Source organism: Adiantum capillus-veneris, chromosome 9 (assembly GCF_014529385.1).
Source record: "Adiantum capillus-veneris isolate H3 chromosome 9, ASM1452938v2, whole genome shotgun sequence".
NCBI lineage: Eukaryota > Viridiplantae > Streptophyta > Polypodiopsida > Polypodiales > Pteridaceae > Adiantum > Adiantum capillus-veneris.
Window position 1 is genome coordinate 60798162 of NC_140939.1, and position 9665 is coordinate 60807826.

The 9665-nt window shown below is 42.0% G+C and overlaps 1 pseudogene; it reads left to right on the forward strand.

Annotated features, from left to right (window-relative positions):
* Positions 1 to 6987: 6987 nt before the first annotated feature.
* LOC147450557 (putative pentatricopeptide repeat-containing protein At3g15130) lies at positions 6988 to 7646 on the forward strand (annotated as a pseudogene).
* Positions 7647 to 9665: the final 2019 nt, after the last annotated feature.

Consider the following 9665-nt stretch of genomic DNA (forward strand, 5'->3'; position numbering starts at 1 on the left):
GCCAGTCAACTTGCATTAAATCATGGGGAAAGTTATTGGTGTGCCTACTAAAGGGCTTGGGAGGCCCCAAAATGGGCTGCCGCAACGGCGCGCATTTGGGTGTTCCATGAACATATAGAAGGGGCAAATGCGCACCCTTGTGGCAGCCCATTTTGGAGCATCTCAAGTCCTTATAAAGGCTTATCACTACCCATATAAATTATAGTTGCAAAACCAAAACACAAGAGACAACCATGCTTCAAAAAATCTATGCTACATTGACTTATTGGGGCATGCACTTCCTGATGCATCTAGGCTATGTGAAGCATTGAAGAAAGGAAAATATCGTGAATGCATGGTAAAAGTTTTTGGAAAGCCTTGGAAAGGGCTTGGAATACCCTAAGAATGGTTGCCACAAGGGCGTGCATTTGGTCCATTCATCTGCCTTTTGGAAGCACCAAATGCGCACCCTTGTGGAAGCCATTTTGGGGGCATTCCAAGCCCTTTCCAAGGCTTTCCAGAAACTTTTACTATGCATTCAAGATATTTGGGTTGCATCAGTTGCTTCACATAGCTTGGATGTATCAAAAACTACATGCTTGACTTAGCCAAGGTGCTTAACGTAGGCAAGTTTTCCCAATGCCAACCTTTAAGCTACATACATACAAAAGAAGGTAGACAAAACATGGACCACTGCTACATCGCATGGTACACAATTAAAGCAATACAATGCACAAAGAGTGGAGTTACAATCAAAAGACGCTTATATTCAAATTCTTCCCAATCTTGGAAGTTCTGTAAATACAAAAATTAAAGGTTTGATGACTAATTACAAGCTATTGGTCATGGCGCAAACGGCAAGCAAGATGCATATCCTTGGGCATAATCATTACACACTTTTCATGGATGGCACATAGGTTCGCATCCTTGAATATTCTAGTTAGGTATTGCTCTGCTGCCTCTTGGATTGCCTCTATGGCCATGGCGCCCATCCAAAACTCAGTGTTGTACATTTGCAAAACCTCCCTGCAAAGCCTTGCAAAAGGGTCCCTCTGAATCAAGAGCTCGGTGCTCTGCTCATAGTGGCGAATCTCCGCAAAAGCACAACTGCTCTTTTGCACCTTCTGAGGTCGACGGGGAGGTGCATTTGTTACACGAGTTGGGGCATCTTGCTTCCTCTTCTTGTAGACAATGCTCTTTCTCTTTTTCGGCCGCACAAGCACCTCATAATCTGATTCCACCCACTCTTCATCTGATTCGTGCTCTTCACTATTGAGCGGATGTGATGGTGTGGGTCCACTCCCGTCTTACCCCCAGTAGCCATGTGAGCGGCATAAGTTTGTATTTTGATGCCAACCCATGGGGGATCTTCATCCGTTTGCGTCTCTTCGGAGCCTTCTGACGATTGTTTTTGGTTATTTGTTTCTTTGCATTGGTCGCTCTCATCCGTCGTGTTGCCCTCAGAATCGTTGGAGTCTGATGAATAGACAACAAGGCGATGCTTCCTTCCCTCTTTTCTTGCTGTAGAGGACTCACCATGTTGATTTGAAGCTCTAGCTTCTTCTGTGTGGATCTCACCTTGAACTTGTGAAGCTCCAGCTTCTGTTGCTGTAGCTGGGATTCATTGGCCATCCGGGCCCTCTGGATATGCAATCCTTGCCGTTTGTTTTGTTCTTGCCATGGTAGAACCTAGTATGGAGAATGACAAAATGAACACCTTCAACCTTTAAATAGGGGTTTTTGGGATTTGGGCCCTTTCACACTATGAGGCCAATTAAGTGAAAAACTCAAATAAACCAATTGAATTTAACAAGTAAACCTAGATCCTGCGGACGGCTGACGCGACACCCAAATGCTGCCATTTCTATGCTTAGTTTCACGCCAAGCCTCATGGCCTAGGGCCGCTCGCGAGCGTTTCCACTTCTCAGATGTTGTAGTACGGGAGGCCTTGCGTAAGTGCTTTGCTAACATCGACTCTCTTGCCTTCTCAATAGTGCGATTTCTCCCAAAGGTGTGCCTTTAAAACCAGTTAAACATCTCTTGGAGGTAGTTCGAGTGTGAACCACCACCACCATGCCGAATATTCTTGAAGTAGACTCCTTTTGCTCGATAGTGGGACTTCTCCATGCCTTGTGTATTCCATATATCAAGCGAACCATAGTGGTCCATGTAATATGCACCATGCGCATAAAGAATGTGCTAAAACAACCAAAAATGAGATAAGCCAATAAAAAAGTTACATTTTTAAACATTGCATATCTATTAAGTCCATTAAAACAAACCATGTAGTGTGTAATCTTTCTTTCAGACCATCCGTCCTTAACGGCCTTTGTGAACTCAGAAATCACATTCTTGAACTCCTCTCGCTGCTCAACGGTGGTGCTTGAAAGATTCATCAATTGCACAAACTTTTGAAAGGATGACCATACTAGCTTGCGTTGGTTAGAAACCTCCACATTGGGATCTTTGTCCGCCATGCATGAACACAAATCTTTCCACAACTCCCATCGCTTCTCACTTGCTAGATCGACACTTCGTTGGGTACCTACATTGGAGACTTTGACATCTTCTTGAAAAATCGATGTGGCTTGGCTCCATTTATGGAAACCTTCTATGCCACCTCATATGTCTTCTCCCTACAAGTCTCTGCTACAATGTTCACCCTTGATCGGTGACATCCAATCTCATTAAGGAGCGTCTCCATCCCATGCAAGGAGTCTTTTGACCGTTGAAGGGGCTTCATTGTGAAAGAATAATCAATGTGATGCTTTAGCATCCTATCACATATTCGCATAAACGCATGCAATGTACAAAAGTGAACATTGTTGAGGGAGAAGGGAATTATGGGGTTCCACCCAGGATCTTTTCTATCCCTATTGGGCACCTCTAGCATATCACATGAAAGAACCGAATTTTTCCACTCCCTATTTATATGATCATCATTATCTTCGTCCTGAACTTCCACTTGAGTTGCTCGACTTGTCTTGTGCCCTTTCACACAGAATGGGCAGGGATGTAGAGAATTTGCACCTTGTTTGCATCCAAACATGCACTTTATGTTCTTTAGATCACCACCTAAATGCCATTCAACATCAAACTCCCCATGCCCTGGAACCATGAGCTTCTCATCGTTTATTTGAGCTTTAATGACCTCTGTGACCCATGGGATTCTACTAAAAATCCATTCAAGGACTTCATGTGTCTCTTTGGGAACTTCAATTGCACCAAGCCACCATATATCCTTCTCTGATTGCACACTAAAAGAGGGCTTTGTCGCTTCACTCGAAATGCAAGATTTCTCGGCATAAGCTAGGGCTTCATTCATAAACATAATGCTCATTCTCTCCAGCTTTCTCCCTTTTACAATTACACACTCATCCAACTTCAGCGCAAACACAAGCTTGCCTTCACGCACTGCCAACAATATAAAGCCTTAGAATTCATGTTATGACACATCATAGAGCATGTAGGAAACCCTAAACTAACCTGCATCACTCAAGTTGTAGAAAATAGCCATGGAGGCTGCAATCGTATCAAGTCCACAAAGATATTGTTGAATTTGGTGTAAAAAAAGCCTTCGGTCCACAACACACTGTTAGAAACAGCACCGCTTCCCTTCCCACGGCCCTTCCTTCCTTGCAAGTTGCTATAGAGCAGTTGAAGAGGCATCGTGTCCTCAATATACAAGTAGTCCCCTAATTGGTGAACAACATCTTCATTTGACACCCTCTTGGCAATCGCCACTCTGTGAGGAAGTGGGAATAGGTTTTCCGTGACTCCTCGACTTCTTAATGCATCTTTTAACACTTGATGTAATGCTTGATATCCCTTCGTACTAATCCCAACAGCATCACAAATATCCTGAACATCTAGGTTAGTGACAATATTAGAAAAATCACTAAGAACTCTCTTAGTGATTGCGTCTTTCAAGTGTTTTGCCTCTGGAGCATCACGCATCCCAATAAAGTCCTCTTTGTTGAAACAAGAACGAAGTAAAGATGCCCAAGCTGACGCATTCTCGCCGCCGCACGTTTCTTGGATGAAGTTCCTACTACCCAAAAAAACAATGATGAGCGGTTCTAGACTTAAACAACATGAGGGGAAGAAAATCTTACCTCATAGCTGTCACCCTTCGTTTTATTGCCCCACCACGTGGTGCAAGAGTCTGAATTTCGGACAACTCCCGTTTCCTCACCCTATCTCCCATGGCAGTACTCTTCATGTGTGAGAGAGTATCCTCAAGCTTTTTAATTTCATTTTTCTTGGTTGCGATGGTGCTCTTTGCCTCCTTGAGCGCACTAGTAGCTGCTTGCATCTGATCTTGAAGATTGTGAAAACTCCCATTCAACAACTGCCAATGAAGCAAGTAGATCTTGGACCGAGCAAACTTGTGTCTGTTGAGTCTCTTGCAGTAGCCCAACAAACCTTGCTCTCCATTTCCAACATATTGCAACCGTGATGGAAGGTTTGTAAAAGGCAGATGGACATTGAGAGAAGGATCCTTTGGGTACAAACATCCCTTTGTCCAAAGATCCACATTTTTGTCCCTTTGAGTGTGGCGTTCGTTGGCTGAAGGTAATGTACCCAAGCATGTCTTCTTTGTCGGAACATACTCTTGAGGTAGACATAAGAAAAGCCCTGGAGACCTACCGCGTGAAGAGCTTGCTCGGACGTTGGTCACGTCGTCAAGAGGCATTGTAGGATGGAAAGATGGAGCTTGAAGGATGGAGAGATGGAAAGGAGATGGGTGTGTAGGTGCAACAGTAGTAGGTGCAGGTGCAAGGGGGATGGATGTAGGAGAGTAGCTTAGATTAGGAGGGAGGGTGATCAATTTTGGGAGGAATTTCTTAAATGTTTTGGAGGGAGTCAAAAAATGCTGAATTATGAGTGATTTAGCTTAAAAATCTTTTTTTTATATGTATATATGTTGGGGCCACATTTTAGGGGGAATAGAGTTTACTTGAAATTTTTTGAAAAAAGTCACTTTTTTTACCTCTTTGACCCACGGATTTGATTAGGTGGCATGGGATAGTTAAGAGGCCACTTACAAGTTGACCTAAAAGCTAGAGAGAGAAGATAGCATTCTCCCTCCTCCCCCCCACATTTCAAATGGTTTACCCCCCCCCCCCCCCCCCCTCCCCTACTTTTCAAATGGTTACCGCCCTTTCCCCTACCTTTTTAGGGGTCAAAGGTGCAGGAGACCCTACCAAAATAGCCCCATTCAAAGACTTTGTCCCCCTTAATCTTGGCAGCCTTCCTTGAAATTAGGGATTCTTACAAGGCCCATGGAGATTCCATATTTTTCCTAATGTTTACCTCTGGTCTCGGTGGCATTCTTTGCTCAATAGCTTTCATGGTTGCTTTTTGCTCTGTTTGATCTGCACTTACTATTGTCTGATTTGCTTTAAGCTCTTCTGAACTTTTGTTTGATGGAGATGGATCCTCTTCAATAAGATTTGCTTTGATATCAATCTCCATTTTAATTGTGCTTGAGGACTTTGTGCTGTTTTCCACGGGTGACCTGTGCTGGTCTTCATTCTTTGTTGTCTCTGAAGACTGCATCGTGTTTACATCCTATATCACTAACATTTTCTGGGCCATTGGCATTCCCATTATGATGCCGTCAGGCATATCCTTTGCTGTGATCACGTGGAATTGAGCTATGATGATCTGTAAACCTACTTAAATGGTAGTTGAGATGATTCCCCAGCATTCTGCTCGTTTGTTTCTTGATATGTTCACAAATTCAAGAGCATCTTCTAGTTGTGGTTGGCCATATCTTTTCCAAGTGCGAAACGACATGAGGTTCTTATCTAGCTGAAAATGTAGCTTTACTTCTTTTGACAGCTTTTCTTCATTCTCACCAACAATGTTGCACTTGATCATTTTAGGATTTCTTTCTTTATTGACTTGTTTTGTTGTGGACGTGTCCTTTGGTTGAGCTTTATCTGCATCTTCTTTGCTTTGATCACCTGCTTCAATGGATGTTGGCTCGTTTTGCTGTAATACCGCACCTTTTTCTTGCAATTGTTGAGCATTGTGTGCCTGCATTTGAGTAACCTATGACTTTAAAAGGTCAATTGTACTCTCTGGCGGAATCTGTTTCTTTAGAGGAGATTTTGGTGGTGACCGTTGTGTCACCTTTTGGACTTTAGCTCTTGTTAATTTTTCCTTTTCTGTCACTTGTTCTGGCAGCTTGAGGCTTTGCATCATCTTCAGATAGTCCTTGACTTCAGGTTTAGCATCCGTAAGGGCTTGTACAAGGTCATGAACCTGCTGAGAGTCGCTGCCATTTGCATCTCGATATGCATATGCAAGCTTGGTCTCATGAAACTGTTTGAACACTATGGGATTTCTCGGCTTTTGACTTTGACTTGTGGAGATCAACTGAAACTTTTGTCTCGGATGATCTTCATAGAAGAATTTTTCTGCAGATTTGGATGGTTTCTGGGTCAATGGAAAACTTCCAACAACCATATGATCTTTCAATGGTTTTTGCTTTGAAGGGGTCTGCTGGTTAGAAGTTCTTGGGCTTCTAACTGGTGTAGCATTTTATGGTACTAGAGGTGAGCTTGATGAATTTGTAGCTCCCCCCTTCCTAGGGTGATCACTATAGCCTGCTTCATTGTGAGAACTCAAATTTGTTTGGCTCTAGTTGAGTCTCACCTTTTGGGGTAGCATTGTTGATGTTTGGCATCTGTAAACCTTTTGCATAGTCTCCTATGTATCTCCGTGAAACATGATAAATTATTCCCCAAGTCAAGCTGTAGATAGCATTATCTTTGCCTTGATATTGCCTAGCTCTTGTTAACTGACGTTGACTCAGTTAAAAGCATGTGTTCAAAGTTAATGAGCTATGCAAAGACGACTTGCAAAACCAAGCTCAAAAAGGATTTAAATCATGAGTGTATTCCAAATGTAGTAGAATGTGTATATGAGTTTGATATACAATTTATAAACTTTCTAATCGAAGATGAATGCAACTTAATAGAAGCCAGGTTATTGTGTATGCCTTTTGATGCAATAGGAATCATTGTGGGTTATGAGGTAAAGAAGATACTTTTAATACCTTTTGATCCAAGTGGAATCCAATGCCAAGATAAGAGCCCTAAAAGATAAAAAAATTGGTCAATTACTCGGCTGATTTTGGGGATGTTGAGAGCTTATGCAGGGTTTCTTGAGGTGGATGCATTTATTGGCATCTCCCTTGCTGATATGTTTGTTAAGTGTGGTCCATTTATGCATAGATGGAATGTGTTTTTCAGTCTTCATATAAAATGTGTCTCTGTCAAATGCGTTCATAGCTATATTTGTGAAGTATGGTCATGGCCGACAAGGCAAGCATTCCATATTTTCAAGAAAATTCATACGAGGGTATCTCTTCAAATGTTGTAACCTTAACATGTGTTCTAGGAGTTTTTGGCAGCATAGAAGCTTTAGAGAAAGGTGTAGAAATTAATCTTCGAAATGAGGGACGGGACTTTCTAGAGAAGGATAACTCTCTCATAGACATGTATGCAAAGTGAAATGCCCTTGGGGAAGCTCAAAGAGTGTTTAAATATCTTCCATTTCAAAATGTGGTCTTGTCGACTACACTGATTGCAGGCTATGTTGAACATAGTCATGGGGTGAAAAAGCATGAGACTACTTTGAAAGGATGGAAATGAATGGTTAGTGCTACATGATCTTTTGGAGCCTTTTGATCCGGGTGGAGCCCAAGCTAAAGGCGAGATTCATATGTATCTACAAGGGGTGATCTCAAGGAATGTGACAGGCTATAGGGAACAACTTAATTAGAACGTGATTTCATGGGGTGCATGGATGTACTCAACATGTGAATGGGTTGAGTTCCATTTTTCTTTTTGTGAAAATGTAGCATAAGGGTAGTCAAACAAGGGCAAAGAAATTGGATGTTGAAACTTTAGGAGGGGGTTTGGTTCAGGCTGAGATTACGCTTAGGAATGTATTTATTGTTATGTATACACGCTATGGTATCCTTGTGAAGCTACAACACATTTGGACGAGCTTGTTTGGTTTTTTGCATGCAAAAAAAGGAACCGAATTACATGTGGTTGTGTCTCTATACTGTAAAACTTTCAAACATAAAGATATTGAGTTACATCTATGCATTCAATTATGTTGCTTGCACACATAGTGAAGGAAAATCTTACTGACAAGGGCGGACTACTAGGTGTGGACAAGGGAATCTAAGACTAACAGCCAAGGGCCTATATAAAGGGTGGAAATGAACAGGGCATGGTGCTTCTAGTTCTTGCATGCCTTGCATGCTCATGCAAGCTGTGGAGCAGAGAATGACCGTGTGTGCAAGATCTATTAGGCGGGGAGAGAGTCAAAATTTGACCTGGTTGAAACCCTACAAGGGTGGGTTCATTCAGTTTGCGTCACCAAGGAGAAGAAATCGCAACCTTACAACGTGGCCAAAGGAGCAATAGAATGTGTTGGTTATCTTTTTCTTCCTCGTGTTGCACTACAGTAGAGCCGCCATCGCTATTACCTTTTTTTTCACATAGTGGGCAACCAAGGGCAATACAATTTGGTCAGCTAGTAAATTAAGGGTGCGTACCCATCAAGGGTACACACCCCTCAAGTAGGTATACCCTTGTCAAAAGGGTTTGATCAGGCTTGGCACAGTCGAGGCCGCATCTTGTGTCATCAAAGCTCGATGCTCAACAAATTTTTGTAGAAACAATTCCAGCAAGAAGCATGGATATCGACTTCATGGACCTAGCTTGCAATGAATTTTTGAAAATTGTGCATGAAGGTATGCATATTTGTTGTGGTGGCCAAAGAAAGAGGCTTCCTTGAAGACCTTGTTCGGTGCATCAAAGATTTTCTTTAAGCTCATTCCCTTTGCATCGACAAATTGTGCAAGCTCCACAATATCTTTGTGCTCAAACTTAAGTCAATTTTCAAGTGGATTTTGGCACGCACGAAATTTGGCAACGCTTCTACGTTTTGGGAAGTGGAAATCTCTACAAGGTACTTCTTTTTTGTTCCAAACACAACACATCCTGCCATGGATTCACATCGAGCAAGGCCCTTGGAAACAGGAAGTAGGGCATCTATCAAAAAACAATAGATGTATTATATGAACCAAGCAATTGTATCTAGCAAATAATCTCTTAAATTTCTTCTTAAATTCCATTCATTTTATTATTACGATGGAAAGGCCAGTTGACAAGAGTACTTAATGGGGTATGCAATTGATTTTTTCTTATTATTGAGCATGTGCTTGATAGCTATGGCATGCAATGGACATGTGTGCTTCCATAACAATTTTCCCATAATTGTGCAATTTGAGTATTAGCAAAAACCAAAGACAACAGTCAAGAAAGGCTTCTCCCCATGCCTGGGAGAGACTGGGGCATGGTAGTGCTTGAGAATCTTATGGCGATCAACACGGCCTAGTGTTAGACTTGATGAAGGGTGTAAAGGATCTCTGTGTACCCAACCATTTCTTCGAGTTTGAGATGCCAACATGATTCTCTCTACTTTGTGTTCTAGACTTGCATTTTTGCTAGGATATGATTCCTGGGAAAATTTTTTCCAACCTTTAGTCAATCAAGACAGATTCAATAGGATTTTGAGAGTAAATACCATCAGTATTGGGCACTTATTGTAGATATTGTAAGATTTTAATCCGGAATCATACTCAACAAGGTCGA